Source organism: Tachyglossus aculeatus, chromosome X1 (genome assembly GCF_015852505.1).
Source record: "Tachyglossus aculeatus isolate mTacAcu1 chromosome X1, mTacAcu1.pri, whole genome shotgun sequence".
NCBI classification, from domain to species: Eukaryota; Metazoa; Chordata; class Mammalia; order Monotremata; family Tachyglossidae; genus Tachyglossus; species Tachyglossus aculeatus.
In genome coordinates this window covers 85542816-85561006 of record NC_052101.1, presented here as the reverse complement: position 1 = coordinate 85561006, position 18191 = coordinate 85542816, and the positions used below count along the sequence as shown (strand labels likewise).

Genomic DNA, 18191 nt, shown 5'->3' with positions numbered 1-18191 from the left:
TAATAGAATAATGATAATAATAATAATAATAATAATGGTATTTGTTAAGCTTTTACTATGTGCCGAGCACTGTTCTAAGCGCCGTGGTAGATACAAGGTAATCAGATCGTCTCAGGTGGGGCTCACACTTTTAATCCCCATTTTACAGATGAGGTAACTGAGGCCCAGAGAAGTTAAGTGACTTGCTAAGTCACACAGCTGGTAAGTGGTGGAGCCAGAATTAGAACCCACGACCTCTGACTCCCAAACCCGGGCTCTTTCCACTGTGCCACGCAATAAGACTAACAATAATAATAATAATAGCATGCTCCCAACAAAGGCTCTCGGCATGGCAATTGACCCGAATAGTCAACAGCTCAGTCAGGAGACAGGCTCCAGATCTACTGCCAAGGGCAAATTTCCCCACCAGTTACCTCAGAATTTTGTCCCGAGTGTCTGACTAGTCCTTTCATTCTCAGGAGGCCATTCTACTATTTTCGGTCTACTTCTCTTGTTCCTCAAGATCACATATTGCACTTAAGGGCCTACACTTCTTCCCGGCTTCCAATAATCTAACTAGAAAACTGCCCGCTTCACAGGTCTGAAGTAGAACCCAAGGAGTAGCCCTATCTAACAAGAGCTCACTTGTCACCCACTCCTTACCTACACCCTCAGCTGAGAGAAATAATGGCACTGGAAAGCAGGAAGAGAACCATTTATTCTGAGTTCTGACCTGATTGAGAGACCAGAGGCTGGCCACTCTGTTCCCCTGGGGGAGAGACAAGATGGGATGTGTCACCCTCCCACTTTTCAGGGTTACTGTGACAATTCTTTCACTGTTGATGGCAAAGCACATGCAAATGAGAAATGCCAAATTAAAAAGTCTGTTTCAAGCAGAGGCCCCGAACCTTTCTTTGCCAAGAGCCGAGGCCTTTTTGTCGCCCCCTCAACTCTCCCAAAGTACTCTTTGAAATGAAAGGGAGGGAGAGGAAGAATTCAAAACACACTCTTACAGATACTAAAATAGAGGTAGCTAAATTATTCACTAATACAGCATGAAAACCAACCAAACCAATTAAACGCACTGAAAGAAACCCAGGCCAACGGTTAGAGTCTCCATTAGAAAGAAAACATCAGAATGCTCCTCAGCTAAAATGAGGTTTCCTTTCCCTTTTCTTCCATAATGGGGCAATTCCTCACTCTCTTCCTCTTGCAAAATTGCTCAGGTTTTGCCCGGACTCTTGTCTGACTGCCCATGAGTAAGCAACAAGCCACAGCCACAATAGACCCGAGCAGTGGACTCAAAAAATTAATTTTTAAACTAAGCAATTTGAAAATGAATTCCTCCTTCCTTGAGTTTAAAGCTCAGAGCAAAGACTTTGGAATCTGGTGGTCTCATCTCCTTCACAAAGGAAACATGAGCACTGAATAGAGCAGAGTAGAAAGCCAATAGATCAGGAAAAATGCTACTTCCACTAGTGTCCCTACGGTTTGGAAGGAGCTGCCTCCCCAATTCTCAGGCCAGTGGGCAACAATACAACCAAATAAATCATCTCTATTATTATTCTGAAGTAATCAAACCCAAAAACTGTGCTAACTCCAAAAGCAGTCCCCCCTGCCCCTCTGATCCAAAAGAAAATAATTCAGGACAAAGCTTTCACTTCAAGGGTCACAACGGTGGGGTCACAAAGGTGTCTTGCTCCTTCTGGGGAAGGACCAAATTCTAGGCTCCAGCTACATAGAAAAGTAGCTTCCACTTTCCAGTTAAATGCACTCCCTTTTTCATATCTAACACTTCAATCCTGACGTGAAATATTTAAAGTTTTGCAAGACAAAAATACATAATTTTCCATTTCTCTCTGAAAAGCAAATCTTGATCTGCCCTGGGAAGTCAACTGTGAATGAGAGCCAAGGGTTTATTTACCCCAGCTGACCTCCAACCTTGCTTCCTTCCTGGGATATAATCTCCTGGTTTCATTTAGTCTATTGAAATCATCAAATCCAGGCAGATACTGGTGCTGCACCTTCCCAGACACAGCGCATCACTGGACCCCAGACGGCCACAGCTGCTCCTCGCTCGAATCACATTTAACAAATCCTCTTTGCAGTTGGCAGAAGAGTAGGGTCAGACCACAACTATATTTTGGGCAGCTGCTGAAACCACTTCTGGGAAGGAAGAGCAAAACACCCCCCTGCCAGGAGCTCCACACAGCCAGAGCTCGCTGTAAAAGGGGCTTCACCTCAGTCATGGCAGTAGAAAATGCCAAAGGCACAGGGAGAGAAATCCAAAAGCTCAATGGGACAGGCATCTGGGAAAAGACAAGTGAGAACAACTGTAAAATGGGGATTAAGATTGTGAGCCCCTTGTGGGACAGGGACTGTGTCCAACCTGGTTATCTTGTACCTACCCCAGAGCTTAGTATAGTGCCTGGTGCATAACGAGCGTTTAACAAATACCACAAAAACTCCAAAAGGAAAAAAAAAAAGCAACAATGCAGCGGCTACCGCCGCTGCTCCTTCATAATACATCCATTTTCACTCTCAGTCCCAACTGATGACCCGGTACCATCCACACAGATGGAACAAGACACACAATTCTCTGTTTTTACAACATTAAAATCTCACCACATGTTCAGTAGTTTCTACCGTACGGAAGATGAGTCTGGAAGAAATCATAGGACTGAAGAAGAGGGGCAATGCTGGGCTGGATTGACTGGGCAGAGTTGATGGAACTGTGAAACAGGAAGAAAAGGCATACACAGAGAACTGTGAGAGAAGGTTTACATGTAGCCAGAGCCAAAAGCACCCCAAACTTCATCCCCATTCCCTTTCAGAGAAAATTTCCTGAACTCAAAGTGAGAAACAGGCTTCAGTCTTTCAAGCAATGGAAATCCTGGGAAAGTTCCACAGAGGTAGTTTAGAATGAATCAGATTGACTATGTACTCTGAGGGGGGTGGGGGGGGAAGGGGGGGAGAGAGGGAGGGAGAGGGAGAGGGAGAGGGGGGAGAGAGAGAGGGGGAGAGAGAGAGAGAGAGAGAGAGAGAGAGAGAGAAAGAAAGAAAGAGGGGGGCAGCAACCCAAGAGAGAAAATTGGCAAGAACTTCCCCTCAGTCTCCTTGGGCAGCAAACTCTCTCGAGGCATTTTCCAGGATGAATGGGCCAGAGCCCTTCTCCAGCTTTTAACCAAGTTTCCGAGAATGAAGCACCCTTTCCTGCCTTTCAAAACTGTATTAGATTGTTTTATTTTCTTACCATTTTAAAGGGGAATTTTTTCTATGTAGCCTACTGGAAAGTCACAAATCTGCTGAGTCTTCAGCAGAGGATACTTCCGTTTAGAGGAGTAACTAGCATTTTAGCATTGGGCTTAGGAAAGACCTGGCAATTAGCCAACCAAAAAAATCCCACAAAAAGTGTACTAGAGAGCATTCACTCAACCCAGGAGATTTCCTAGTTTCATACCTCCCACCACCCACTTCATCAGAGCACGGCAACGGCCAAATCACCTCCTTTTCTTCCTTTCTTGCCAAGGTGGGCGCTTGACTGGATCTTCAGTCATAACCTATCTGGGGTCAGAAACTCATGATCCATCCCCTTAATTAACCCTTTCTCTGTTGAGGAAGAGTCCAACAGCTGTGGGGTATGGAGGGCAGGCAACCTAACACCTCCTGTCTTTATCCCCAGACACTGCTTCTCTGTTTTGTAGGGGAAGCCTCCTCTTGTCTTACTGACCCCTAGCAGGGGCCCAGGTCTTCGGTGAGGGGTGGCTGAACCATGTTTTACGAGTCTCACACATCTCTTCTTCTCTTATGATGAGACTAGTGACTTATTCATGTTCATGGCTGTGGCAGCAGCACTGGACTGCAGCGTGCCACTTTTCCTTTGTGTGGTATCTGTTAACTGCTTACTATGTGCCAGGCAATGTTATAAGCTCTGGGGTAGATACAAGGCAATCAGGTTGGACACAGTACATGTCCCACATGGGGCTCAGAGTCTTGATCCCCGTTTTACTGCTAAGGCACAGAGAAGTGAAGTAACTCGCCCAAGGTCACATAGCAGACAAGTGGCAGAGCCGGAATTAGAACCCAGGGCCTTCTGACTCCCAGCCCCATGCTCTATTCACTAAGCCACGTTGTAGTGATGGTATCAGCACCCACATGGGCTCCACCTCCAGCCCTGGCTCCCCAAGCATCTTGTTTGCTGCTGCCACTGACCTCCACCAGCCCCATCCCACCTAGGAATGCCTGCTCTCTGCCATTCACCACCAAACCAGCCTCTCTGCCACTGTCACTGGAACGCCCGCTTACTGTTTTGACCTGCAGTTCTAGGCCTTATCATAATAATAATGCTGATATTTATTAAGTGCTTACTAGGTGTCAAGCACCATAATAAGAACTAGGGTAGATACAATAGCAGCATATATGCCATACCACCACTTTCTCCACCTTCAAAGGTCCCATCTCCTCCAAGAGGCTTTCCCTGACTAAGCTCTCTTTTCCTCAACACTCACTCTCCCTCTCCTGCATCATATATGCACTTCGATCTGTGAGCTTTGGCCATTTGATATTCACCCCATTCCCAACCCCACAGCACTTATTTACATATCTGTAATTTATATATTATAATTTACTTATTTATTCATTGTAATGTCTGTCTCCCTGTCTAGACCATAGGCTCGTTATGGGTAAGGAACATGTCCGCTAATTCTGTTGCACTCTCCAAAGCGCTTAATACAGTGTTCTGCACATAGTAAAGCGCCCAATAAATATGATTTATTGATAAGCAGGTAGGACACAGTCCCTTTCCCTCATGGGGCTTACAGTCTAAAAGGGAAGGAGAACAGCTATCTTAACCCCATTTTCACAGATGGAGAAACTGAGGTCCGGAAAAGTTAAGTAACTGGCCCGAGGTCACACAGCAGGCTAGTGGCATAGACTAGTGAAAAGAGCATGCATCTGGGAGTCAGAGGTCCTAATCCCAGCATCTGCTGTGACCTTGAGCAATCCACTTCACTTCTCTGTGCCTCAGTTATCTCATCTGTAAAATGGGGATTAAGACAGTGAGCCCCATGCGGGACATGGACTGTGCCCAACCTGATAATTTTGTCTCTACCCCGGTGCTTGGTACATAGTAAGCCTTTAACAAACACCATTAAAAAAAAAAAAAAAGTGGCAGAGCCAGGATTAGAACCCAGGTCTCCTGACTCCCAGGGTTGCCCTCCTTTTACCATTTCCGGCCACTGTGCTGAACTATGAGTTTGCTTTGTGAGTCTTGGCCACCCCTGTCTTCTGTGTTTGGTCGAGTGCCACAAGCGTTGTTGGGACTGACACTGATGATTAATAACCAATCACGGCAGTCACCTAGTTTCACTTTGCTGGCTGAATGAGGACCAAAAAAAATAAACAAAATGAGCAGAGAAAAGATCCAGTTTTGTTGTTTTGAACTATAAGATCAGTAACCTAGGGTAAGAGAAGGCCATTTCCTTTTAGAATTCATTTCTTTCTTAGCTGCACATTGATAAATGGATTCCCTCTCTCTGCCCCCTGCTCCGACCATGCTCACAAACACCACCCTCCGTACTGCAGTCTGGCTGACCCCTTGGCCCACCCCCAGAAAGTTGACCACCACGGTGACCCATAGTCCCCTGAACACCCAGCCCACAGAACCCAAGTTCTGCAGGGACCAACCAACCACTGGTGAAAGAAAATGAAAAGTCCCTACTTCCAGGGGTCCGGGGGCAAGGGTTCTGGACGATCTAGTCATATCACGGCAAGAGTGCCAGATGCTCTCTGGTTAGCTGAAACCTTCCAAATGGCATAAGGGAGACACGCTTTTTGTTGTTGTTTTAAGAAAGCATCCTCCTTGGCCATCTGCATATACAAACATAATATGCCCAAGAAAACCTGTCAGCTATTGATGAATTTGGGTCAAGTAGCTCACATTTAAAGCATCTGATTAGTGAGGGCCCTCCTGAAGAAGCTCTTTCCTGAGCAGCTGACTTCTGACCCTATCTAATGGAGATGAAAATGCACAGTGAAGCAGTTTCCACTGGCCTGCTATGGTGACCTTGAGCAGGTCACATAACCTTTCTGGGCCTCAGTTTCTTTGTCAGTATAATGGGAATAAGGCAGAGCTCCGTGTAGGATGGAGAATACATATGATCTGATAATCTTGTACTTACTGCACAGCTTAGCATAAAAGTACTTAAAAAAAAATAATAATAATTACTATGGTATTTGTCAAGCACTTATGTGCCAAGCACTGTTCTAAGCATTGGAGCACTGTTCTAAGCGCTGCATTACAAGTCCTCCCCAGTTATTTGATGGCATTTTTCCACATCGAAATGGCTGCATGGAAGACCACCCCTGGTAACATGGTCATTCTTGTTCCTGATGCAAGAGTTGTATTGGTTCCTTTAGGCAAGCTCCTGAGGTAGGCAAAGGAAGTGCGTAGAGCCAGCTCATCATGGTTTCATCAATAGTATTTATTGAGTGCTTACTGTGTGCAGAGCACTGTACTAAGCGCTTTCCACCTGTTACCCCTTTCTGAACACAGGGGGATCTCCACCTTTGTGCCTGTCAGAGAGGACAGTTTCTAGGAACTCCCCCTACCCCTCTCTCCCTTTCTCCACACCAGATTCACTGAACTACCACTTAAAGAAATGTCAAACTCTGTCACATATCTCCCCCACCACCACCCCAGAGAAGAACTCATGGTAGAGACCTCTATACCCACACTTTACTTGACCCACAAGATACCCGCAGCGAAGTGGCGGGTCGGATAACCTGGGTCAGAAGACGGGTAGGCCGGGGCGGGAAAGGTCGGCCGGTGCCAGACTGATGATGCACGGCAGGCCACCCTGAGGCCTCCCCACCCCCTTCCTCCTTTTTTGAGCCTTTTTCCTCCCCTCCCAGCCCTGCCGCTATCTTCTCTGCCCGGCGGGGAGAGCAGAAGGGCAGACCTTGGCCCATTGGTCCGCAGCCTCCCTGCGGCACAGACCTGAAGTTTACTGGGCCAGACTCATAGTAGCAAAAAAGTTGTGGACTGGGCCGGCTAAGTAGACTTATCATGCAGGTTCAGGACCAATGGTCTACAGGTGCGGGGCGGGTATGGGTTCCAAATCTAATGCCTGTGCTGGTCTTTCCAAAGAGTTCCTGTTCAAGGAGAACCCCTTTCCAACAAGGTCGTAAGGTGTAGGGGGTTCTACTCTATAGGTTTGCCCCCATCCTTCCCCTTCAGTCCCATTTTCCTGGCCACCCTGGCTACAAAGGGGAAGTACCAAACATTAGCTCAAGTCTGTCTTTCTGATCCGGGACACGGCCTGCTCAAATAAGACAGAGAAATAGGGTTTCCAGAAGACAAGCAAACCTAAAGCCCAAAGACAAAGATTTCTTCTGTCCTCATCAAGCAGATTATAACTCCCACATCTTGCAGGACAGAACGACGGACTTATACTTGCCAGCCCCTCCGGAGCGAACCGGGATGCACAAGGAAACACAATCCAACATCTAAATTCCACCTTAGAACAATGAAAGAAATCGATTTTAAAGCAGCAGCCCTGGAACCTGGACATTACAACCAATTCTACATGCTAAGATGACTTCAGTCCTAACCTTAACAGAGGCCAAACCTCAGGGTCAACAGGGAGTCAGGCAACATCACAGGCCCTCTGTGTACCAGGCAGCTCATTAGAAACCTGGGTCTACATATTTGAGCAGTAAGTCCATTGCCTTCACAATTATTCTACTCACTGGACAACCATCCATTCAGCACTGCCCTCTCTTCTCCAACTTTTCCCAGAGAGGAATGCAGTTCAGCCTGAAAGTCAGTCTTCCTATCCTTATGACACAAACTCATGCAGGGAATCCCTGGTTCACAGGAACAGCGTAACCTTGTGGAAAGACCCTGGGCTTGGGAGTCAGAGGACCTGGGTTCTAATACCGGCTCTGCCGCATGTCTGCTGCGTGACCTTGGGCAAATCACTTGACTTAGTGCCTGAGTTATCTCATCTGCAAAATAAATGGGCATTAAGACTGAGTCCCATGTGGGACATAGACTGTGGCCAAACTGATTAGCTTGTATCTACCCCTACGCTTAGTACAGTGCTCTGCACACAGTAAGCACTCAATAAATGCCATTGACTGATTCTAGGTAAGCCTAATTAAACAAATATGAAGAATTGCCTTTCACTTTGGGGTGCAAAAAAACTGATTTAAGAAGATCAAAATTCATTCATTTCATTCAATCGTATTTATTGAGCGCTTACTGTGTGCAGAGCACTGTACTAAGCACTTGAGAAGTACAAGTCGGCAACATATAGAGACGGTCTCTACCCGACAACGGGCTCACAGTCTAGAAGGGGACAGAATAGATAAAATGTTATTTGGCAAGCGGCCTATCCTGAAAAAAAGCATCACTCTCTGAGGTAAATAGACAAGTCACCCAGTTGGACTGCAAAGGCGGATCTGCGAGGCAGGGACTTTATTTGTGAGGTTCCTCTTTAGAGGGGTGCCTCCCCTACGGATCTCAAGCAACTAGTTCAGTGCTCAGCACACAGTAAGTGTTCAATAAATCCCATCGATCAATGGAGCTCAGGGCTCCCTGTGACTAAAGCAAAACCACCTAAGCACATGTCCTGCTAGCAGTCATATATACCTTTCCCCTCTTAACCATTAGTGGCTGAGCCAAGCACACCCTGAATGGCTAATGGCCAGGAAAGGTGCCCTACTGTATTTTCATGAACTCAGTGAATGAGTGTGCAAGAGATTAGCATGTGACACTCACAACCATGAATACAATTGCATCGTAGGCGGCCTCATCTTCGAACTGAAGGACAGCTCTGATTCAAAGATATGACATCGACCATCTTAATAAAGTCAAGTTTCCTTTTAAGGCAGACAAAGCCATTTGAAATTTTCCCAGAGGGAAGATGACATAAATTTAACATGGACCTCCAAATTTGGACAGTGGAGTTGATTCACATTTTCAAACCTCACTTCCTGTGGCGCTCTCTCTGAAGGTTTTCAGCCAAGTTGAGCATTTCCACATCTTTCACCTTTTTTTCAGCCTACAACGATGAAATCACCCAGAGGGGTTTGCCCACTTAAGCACCAGGTAATGATGTTTCAATAGTGATACCACCCCAGCTCATTTTCTCGCAAAAACTGTAATTTCCATTAGCTCCAGAACAATGCAAGGTACTCTCACCACTCCCCCATCAGACTGTAAACTCGTTGTGGGCTGGCAATCTCACTGTTTATTGTTGCATTGTACTTTCCCAAGCGCTTAGTACAGTGCTCTGCACACGGTAAGCACTCAATAAATACGATTGAATGAATGAATTTCCCATTAAAGGGAGCCCTCCTGGAAGTCAAGCTCAAGTTTGTTTCTAGTCCACTGAACAAAACAGAGCTGCCAGGGATGTCAGGTGCCAGGGTACATTCCTACAAAAGCCAGGGGAAAGACAATGGACAAGACTTGAAGTGAGGGCTGATAAGCCATACAGGGACACCGGGTCAAGAGAATCAATGGCTTGGGAGCTGGAATTTGGTTAAAAAAAAAAAAAACGACCAAAAAAAAAACAAAAAACCTAGCTAGCTGCTAGTTGGACTATCCATTTCTTTGGCAAGAACACCTCAGAATGTAATGAGAATATACTGATCTGCTGATTCGGGAGCACTCAGTGGGCCAGATTAAAATAATCAGGCAAATCAAGTTCTCCGCCAGAAAACCTGCTGGCTGCACACTGTGGAACAAGGGACAAAGAGGCACACTCTGCTGCCCTTACCAACCCCCACCCAAGCACATAATGGCCAGGTCACCCAAAGCAAGTCACTATTTGGTTTCAGACAAGTCCTCAGGGATCTCTTAAACCCTTCCTCGCCATTAATAATAATGATAACAATAACAGTGGTATTTGTTACGCACTATGTGCCAAGCAGTGTACTAAGCGCTGAGGTAATCAAGATAATGAGGTCCCACGTGGGGCTCACAGTCTAAGTAGGAGGGAGAACACGTATTGAATGACTGAATCCCCATTTCAGAGATGAGGAAACTGAGGCAGAGGGGAGTTAAGTGACTTGTCCGAGGTCACACAGCAAAGTGACAGAGCCAGGATTAGAACTCAGGGCCTCACTCCCAGGCCTGGGCTCTTTCCACTAAGAGCCACTTTCCCATTAATGGCTGCAGGTGTTAGCATCATACATCTCCAAGCTGGGCACAAGACTTGCCCATCAGCCTGATTTTGGAGGAATGCACTCACCAAGTTGGAAACAATCTGACCAAAAGAACGCATTCATCAAGAACAAGTTCTTCATCATCTTTTTTTTTTAATGGTATTTGTTAAGCATTTACTGTGTGCCAGGTACTGGACTAAGCACTGGGGTAGAGGCCAGCTAATCAGGTTGGACACAGTCCATGTCCCACATGGGGCTCAGAGTATCAATCCCCATTTTACAGATGAGGTAACTGAGGCACAGGGAAGTGAAGTGACTTGTCCAAGGCCACACGGCAGGCAAGGGCGGACTCGAGATTGGAACCCAGGTCCTTCCAACTCCCGGGCCCATGCTTCTCTAGTTTCAGCTCTCAGTTCCTACCTTCCATGTCTTCAGTGGGTTCTGCTGAACAAACCTGGGTCTGACAAAGGGCCCCTCACAACCCATCTTTCCAAAGAAGAGAATCACTGTACTGAGCTAGCTGCTGACTGTGGTGTGGCCACGGAAACATTTCTAAACACATATCCAATCTAGTTGCCCTTCGTTTCGGCCAGCAGCATAGAGAGGTCAGGCCCCTCCAGAATTTAGGAAACCAAGTAACTGTCTGAACCTGCAGCTCTCCAACACTAACCCCTGGGGCATTATTACCCCAGTGAACAAGGGTGACACTCTGTTGGGACACCCAGACTGCATTAGTGGAGGAAAAAAAGACATCAGTGTTCTCCCCCTTCTAGACTGTGAGCCCGTTGTTGGGTAGGGACCATCTCTATATGTTGCCGATTTGTACTTCCCAAGCGCTTAGGACAGTGCTCTGCACACAGTAAGCATTCAATAAATACGATCGAATGAATGGATGAATAGAATGGCAATCGGGGATTTAGAAAGGAGAAGGGGAAAAAGAGATGTTCTTGAGAACTGGGGACCTCCCCTTCAACTCCAGTGTCAATACAAGTCATACGGAAGTGGGTTACCCCTCCATCTCCTACCCCGCCATTGAGAAGCAGCGTGGCTCAGTGGGAAAGAGCCCGGGCTTTGGAGTCAGAGGTCATGGGTTCAAATCCCGGCTCCACCAATTGTCAGCTGTGTGACTTTGGGCAAGTCACTTAACTTCTCTGTGCCTCAGTTCCCTCATTTGTAAAATGGGGATGAAGACTGTGAGCCCCCCGTGGGACAACCTGATCACTTTGTAACCTCCCCAGCGCTTAGAACAGTGCTTTGCACATAGTAAGCGCTTAATAAATGCCATCACTATTATTATTATTATCTCACAAGTCTGGGTTGGTCTCCCGCACTCGAGTGAGGAAGACGCTTCGGGCTCAGTTTGTGCAGAGCCCTGTGTTGGATTGGGGAGAAGACAGAGCCTGCCCTCAAGAATCTAAGGATGAGACCGGGCAGAAACAGTATGACAGGCACAAACAAAGGCGGTGCAAGATGCCCAAGAACCCAAATGACAGAAACACACTTAAGAGAATTCACGTTGAAACGGTGAGCTGCCTACAAATCGCTTTGGCAGAACAAGACTGCCGGGCCGCTCGTGAGCTTCCGAGGGCTTGAAAGTGAGTTCCTGGGGCGGTGCAGATGCATCCCGCCCACCTAGGTGGGAGGACAGGGGAACAGATCTCCGGACACAGCGAGGTCGTTTCGTCCTGCACACAGTTTCGGCTTCGAGGAGTGGGGAAAGGATGTAGGGCTCTATCTTCCACCCGGGCCCGACAGTTCCGCCTGGGACGGGACTCGGCTGGAGGCAGGACCCCCCCAGCAACTTGGAGTGGGGTGAAGGGGGGGACCGGGATGCAACCTTCTTGGAATCTCTGTATCCCTTCACTGTCGTTGTATAGGAATTGGATTGTTATTGTTTAAAGATCACCCTTCCCATATGCTTACTGGAAGCCCTGAACTTAAAGCTTTTACAGATCAGTTCCCTGTAAAATGCTAATAAATTTGCACAATGTTTTTGAATCAGAACTATGCAGACGGTTTGGAAAAAAATTTGGAAGACAGAATCCTGGATACCTTGAACTTCCTCCAGTGAATTGATTCAATTGTCTGCATTCCATCTTCCCCCTTTAACCCTTGGTTTAGCTGGTGGGCTTTTTTTTTTTTTTTTCAAGAATGCAGCTCTCACCTTGTAGCAGGAATGACTGTGTCTATTTAAGACTTTTGGTGTTTTATCCCATTTTACCCCTATTTTCTGTCCTCCAATCCACTCTTCTAAAAACCCAGGTTAACCTCCCTGAAATCTGGATTGTATAGATCTGTCCACCAAACTCCATTTAGCTCTGCTGCTGCTGCTGCTTGCTACCACGCTGAAGCAGCGTGGCTCAGTGGGAATCAATCAATCGTATTTATTGAGCACTTATGGTGTGCAGAGCACTCGGGAAGTACAAGTTGGCAACATATAGAGACAATCAATCAATCGTATTTATTGAGCGCTTACGGTGTGCAGAGTGCTTGGGAAGTACAAGTTGGCAACATATAGAGACAGTCAATCAATCTTATTTATTGAGCGCTTACTGTGTGCACAGCACTGTACTAAGCGCTTAATAAATATGTACAAACATATATACATATATACAATCTTAATCACCATTTTACGGATGAGGTCACTGAGGCACAGAGAAGTGAAGTGACTTGCCCAAAGTCACCCAGCAGACAAGTGGTGGAGGTGGGATTTGAACCCATGACCTCTGACTCCAAAGCCCGGGCTCTTTCCACTGAGCCACGCTGCTTCTGGAGCGGGCTCACAGTGAGCCAACAGTGGGCTCACAGTCTATAAGTCCGGGAAGGGCCCGGACTTTGGAGTCGGAGGGCATGAAGAGTAAGTAGCTCTTCATTCATGCATTTAACAGACTTATGTTCTTTTTAAAGTGCCCGTTTGGATTTTAGGCATGCAAACTTCACCATTCTCTCTTAAAAGTAGTTTATCTAGGGTGACACTGTTTTGGTTATGGTATAATAAACTTCCAGTGACTGTAAACTATCGTTTTAACAACCCCAAGAATTCACTAGAGTCAGATTATACCGAAAGTGGTAAATACTGAAAATAATTTCAAACTGCATTAGCAGACACATGCTTACGCCTGTAATAAACAGATTGTATCAAAAACACAGAATATATTCACTTTCAAGCCCTGTTCTTATCTGCATTCTGTGGCTCAGATGGCAGGGCAGGGAAAGTAACTCCTGCCGTGGGGAGGGGGAGTGACAGGAATATAGACTGTGAGCCCACTGTCGGATAGGGACTGTCTCTATTTGTTGCCAATTTGTACTTCCCAAGCGCTTAGTACAGTGCTCTGCACATAGTAAGCGCTCAATAAATACGATTGATGATGATGATATAGGACCACGGGGACTCACGGAGGCAACAGTCACTGCAGCGAGGCTCACCATCAACCGTATTTATTGAGCGCTTACTGTGTGCAGAGCAATGGAAAGAGCCTGGGCTTTGGAGTCAGAGGTCATGGGTTCGAATCCCGGCTCTGCCAAGTGTCAGCTCTGTGACTGTGGGCAAGTCACTTCACTTCTCTGGGCCTCAGTGACCTCATCTGGAAACTGAGGATGAAGAGTGGGAGCCCCGCGTGGGCCAACCTGATCACCTTGTAACCTCCCCGGCGCTTAGAACAGTGCTTTGCACGTAGTAAGCGCTTAATAAATGCCATTATTATTACGGGTTCGAATCCCGGCGCCGCCAGTTGTCTGCGGTGTGACTCTGGGCAAGTCACTTCACTCCTCCGGGCCTTCACCTGCAAAATGGGGGGTGAAGACTGTGGGGCCTCCCCAGCGCTTAGGACAGTGCTCTGCACATAGTAAGCGCTTAGTAAATGCCGTCATTATTGTTGTTATTCGGGAGGGGACTGGGGGGGACGGCGACAATGGGGCTTTTCGGGCTGTTGTCCCCGGCGGCCCGGGCCGCGCTCACCTCTGACCCCCCCCACAGGCTCCTCGCCTCCTCGGCGGCTCCCGGGGTGGCGGCTGCGGCCGCCATCGTCTTCCGTCAGCGCCTTGAGCGTCACATTAGTGCGCGCCGGACGCCAAAACAAACCGGCGGCTCCCCGAGGAGGCGGAGGGAAGGCTCGGGGCTCGGCCGCTACTGGGAGAGCTGCCCGTCAGTCAACGGCGGCCGGACGGAGGGTGGACGGCCTCCCCTAGGGCTGGCGAAAAGCTGCTCCCAATGTCCGCCTCAGCCCCTAAACCGACTTCGCCGTGTAATAATAATACTAATAATAATTAAGGCATTTGTTAATCACTCCATCTAATCGTATTTATTGGGCGCTTACTGCGTGCAGAGCGCTTGGAAAGGCCAAGTTGGCAACATATACAGTCCCTGCCCAACAGTCAATCGGTCGTACTGTGTGCAGAGCAAGCGCTCGGGAAGTCCAAGTTGGCAACATCATCATCATCATCATCATCAATCGTATTTGTTGAGCGCTTACTATGTGCAGAGCACTGTACTAAGCGCTTGGGAAGTCCAAGCTGGCAACATCTAGAGACAGTCCCTACCCAACAGTGGGCTCACAGTCTAAAAGGGGGAGGGTAGCCCCTTCCTTCCTCTCCTCCTCGTCCCCCTCTCCATCCCCCCATCTTACCTCCTTCCCTTCCCCACAGCACCTGTATATATGTATATATGCTTGTACATATTTCTTACTCTATTTATTTTACTTGTACATATCTATTCTATTTATTTTATTTTGTTAGTATGTTTGGTTTTGTTCTCTGGCTTCCCCTTTTAGACTGTGAGCCCACTGTTGGGTAGGGACTGTCTCTAGATGTTGCCAGCTTGGACTTCCCAAGCGCTTAGTACAGTGCTCTGCACACAGTAAGCGCTCAATAAATACGATTGATGATGATGATGATGAACAGTGGGCTCACAGTCTAGAAGGGGGAGACAGAGAACAAAACCAAACATATCCACAAAATAAAATAAGTAGGATCGATAGGTACAAGTAAAATAGAGTAAGAAATATGTACAAACATATATACAGGTGCTGTGGGGAAGGGAAGGAGGTAAGATGGGGGGGATGGAGAGGGAGACGAGGGGGAGAGGAAGGAAGGGGCTCAGTCTGGGAAGGCCTCCTGGAGGAGGTGAGCTCCTTGAAGGGAGGAAGAGAGCTAGCTTGGCGGATGGGCAGAGGGAGGGCATTCCAGGCCCCGGGGGAGGACGTGGGCCGGGGGTCGATGGTGGGACAGGCGAGAACGAGGTATGGTGAGGAGATTATCATCATCATCATCATCATCAATCGTATTTATTGAGCGCTTACTGTGTGCAGAGCACTGTACTAAGCGCTTGGGAAATCCAAGTTGGCAACATATAGAGACAGCCCCTACCCAACAGTGGGCTTACAGTCTAAAAGGGGGAGACAGAGAACAAAACCAAACATACTAACAAAATAAAATAAATAGAATAGATATGTACAAGTAAAATAAATAAATAAATAGAGTAATAAATATGTACAAGCATATATACATATATACAGGTGCTGTGGGGAAGGGAAGGAGGTAAGGTGGGGGGGATGGAGGGGGGACGAGGGGGAGAGGAAGAAAGGGGCTCAGTCTGGAAAGGCCTCCTGGAGGAGGTGAGCTCTCAGTAGGGCCTTGAAGGGAGGAAGAGAGCTAGCTTGGCGGATGGGCAGAGGGAGGGCATTCCAGGCCCGGGGGATGACGTGGGCCGGGGGTCGACGGCAGGACAGGCGAGAACAAGGTACGGTGAGGAGATTAGCGGTGGAGGAGTGGAGGGTGCGGGGTGGGCTGTAGAAGGAGAGAAGGGAGGTGAGGTAGGAGGGGGTGAGGTGATGGACAGCCTTGAAGCCCAGGGTGAGGAGTTAAGCGCTGGGGGGGATCGGGTTGTCCCACGTGGGGCGCGCAGTCTTCCTCCCCATGTTCCAGATGAGGTGACTGAGGCCCAGAGAAGTGAAGTGACTTAGCCCAAAGTCACCCAGCTGATGATTGGCAGAGCCGGGATTTGAACCCATGACCTCCGACTCCAGAGCCCGGACCCTTTCCACTGAGCCATGCTGCGGGCTCAGCCCCTAAACCTTGTAGACTGTGAGCCCACTGTTGGGTAGGGACTGTCTCTATATGTTGCCTTGTACTTCCCAAGCGCTTAGCACAGTGCTCTGCACACAGTAAGCGCTCAATAAATACGATTGATTGATTGACTAGGCCGTATAATAATAATAATGGCATTTGTTAAGCGCTTACTATGTGCGAAGCACTGTTCTAAGTGCTGGGGGGATACAAGGTGATCAGCGTGTCCCACGTGGGGCTTACAGTCTTAATCCCCATTTTACAGATGCAGTAACTGAGGCTCAGGGAGGTTAAGTGACTTGCCCAAGGTCACGGAGCAGACATGTGGCCGAGCCGGGATTAGAACCCACGACCTCTGACTCCCAAGCCCGGGTTCTTTCCACTGAGCTACGCTGTAGGGTCCAACACCCCTGTTATAGCCCAGATCCCTGGAAGCAGCGGGGTTACTTACTCTTAGCAGATTTCTTCTTCTCCTTCTTTTCTTTCTTTGACTTTGTGTCTCCCGCATCCTCGTTCCCCAGGGGTTGTCAGCGTGGCTTAGTGGCAAGAGCCCGGGCTTGGGAGTCAGAGGTCGTGAGTTCTGATCCCGACTCTGCCACTTATCATTCAATTGTATTTATCCATTCATTCAATCGTATTTATTGAGCGCTTACTGTGTGCAGAGCACTGTACTAAGCGGTTGGGAAGTACAAATCGGCAACATCTAGAGACGGTCCCTACCCAACAACGGGCTCACAGTCTAGAAAGCAAGTCACTTAACTCCTCTGTGCCTCAGTGACATCATCTGGAAAATGGGGATTAAGTCTGTGAGCCCCATGTGGGACAGCCTGATGACCTTGTACCTACCCCGCGCTTAGGACAGTGCTTGGCACGTGATGATGATGATGACGGTATTTGTTAAGCACTTACTATGTGCCAAGCACTGGGGTAGATACAGCGTCATCAGGCTGTCCCACATGGGACTCACAGTCTTAATCCTCATTTTACGGATGAGGTAACTGAGGCACAGAGGAGTGACGTGACTTGCCCCAAGTCACACAGCTGGTAAGTGGCAGAGCGGGGATTAGAACTCACGACCTCTGACTCCCAAGTCCGGGTTCTTGCCACTAAGCCACGCGCTTAACAAATGCCACAATTATTATTATTGGAGTGGGTGGAGGAAGGGGCTAGAGGGTGTCAAATGTTGCCTAGTGGAAAGAGCATGGACCTTGGGAGTCAGAGGGATCTGGGCTCTAATTCCAATTCCGCCACTTTTTTATGGTATTTGTGGAGCACTTACTATGTGCCAGGCACTTTACTAAGTGATGGGGTAGATACAAGCTAATCAGGCCGGCCGCAGCCCCCGTCCCACAGAGGGTTCACAGCCTTCACCCCCATCTTGCAGATAGAGATAACTGAGGCACAGAGCAGTGAAGTGACTGACCCAAGGTCACACAGCAGACAAATGATTGAGCAGGGATTAGAACACAGGTCCTTTTGACCTCCAGGCCCATGCTCTATACACTAGATAGTCTCTAAAATGCACTCGTCTGCTGGGTGACCTTGGGCAAGTCAGAGGTAGATATTGTACTCTCCCAAGCGCTTAGTACAGTGCTCTGCACACAGTAAGTGCTCAATAAATACGACTGAATGAATGCTGTGCACACAGTAAGCACTCAGTAAATACGACTGAATGAATGAAGTCACTTAACGGAGAAATACCATAGCCTAATGGATAGAGCATCATCATCATCATCAATCGTATTTATTGAGCGCTTACTATGTGCAGAGCACTGTACTAAGCGCTTGGGAAGTACAAATTGGCAACAGAGGATGTGGGTTCTAATCTCAGCTCTGCCACTTGTCTGCTATGGGACCTTGGGCAAGCCGCTTAACTTCCTTGTACCTCAGTTACCTCATCTGTAAAATGGGGATTAAGACTACGAGCCCTATGTGGGACAACCTGATTACCTTCTCTCTAACCCAGCGCTTACAAC

The 18191-nt window shown here is 47.8% G+C and overlaps 1 protein-coding gene across 2 annotated transcripts in view; it reads right to left on the bottom strand.

The window, feature by feature from the left end:
• The window catches only part of PSKH1 (protein serine kinase H1), a 59719-nt gene extending 45537 nt beyond the window's left edge, over positions 1 to 14182 (bottom strand). The window contains exons 1-2 of one of the 2 annotated variants that reach the window (XM_038772868.1): positions 14111 to 14182; positions 2605 to 2711 (exon numbers count right to left, since the gene is read on the bottom strand). The gene's annotated coding sequence lies outside the window, so the exon portion shown is untranslated. The remainder of the gene's footprint in view (positions 1 to 2604; positions 2712 to 14110) is intronic. The other variant, XM_038772869.1, reaches the window with a different exon arrangement.
• Positions 14183 to 18191: the final 4009 nt, after the last annotated feature.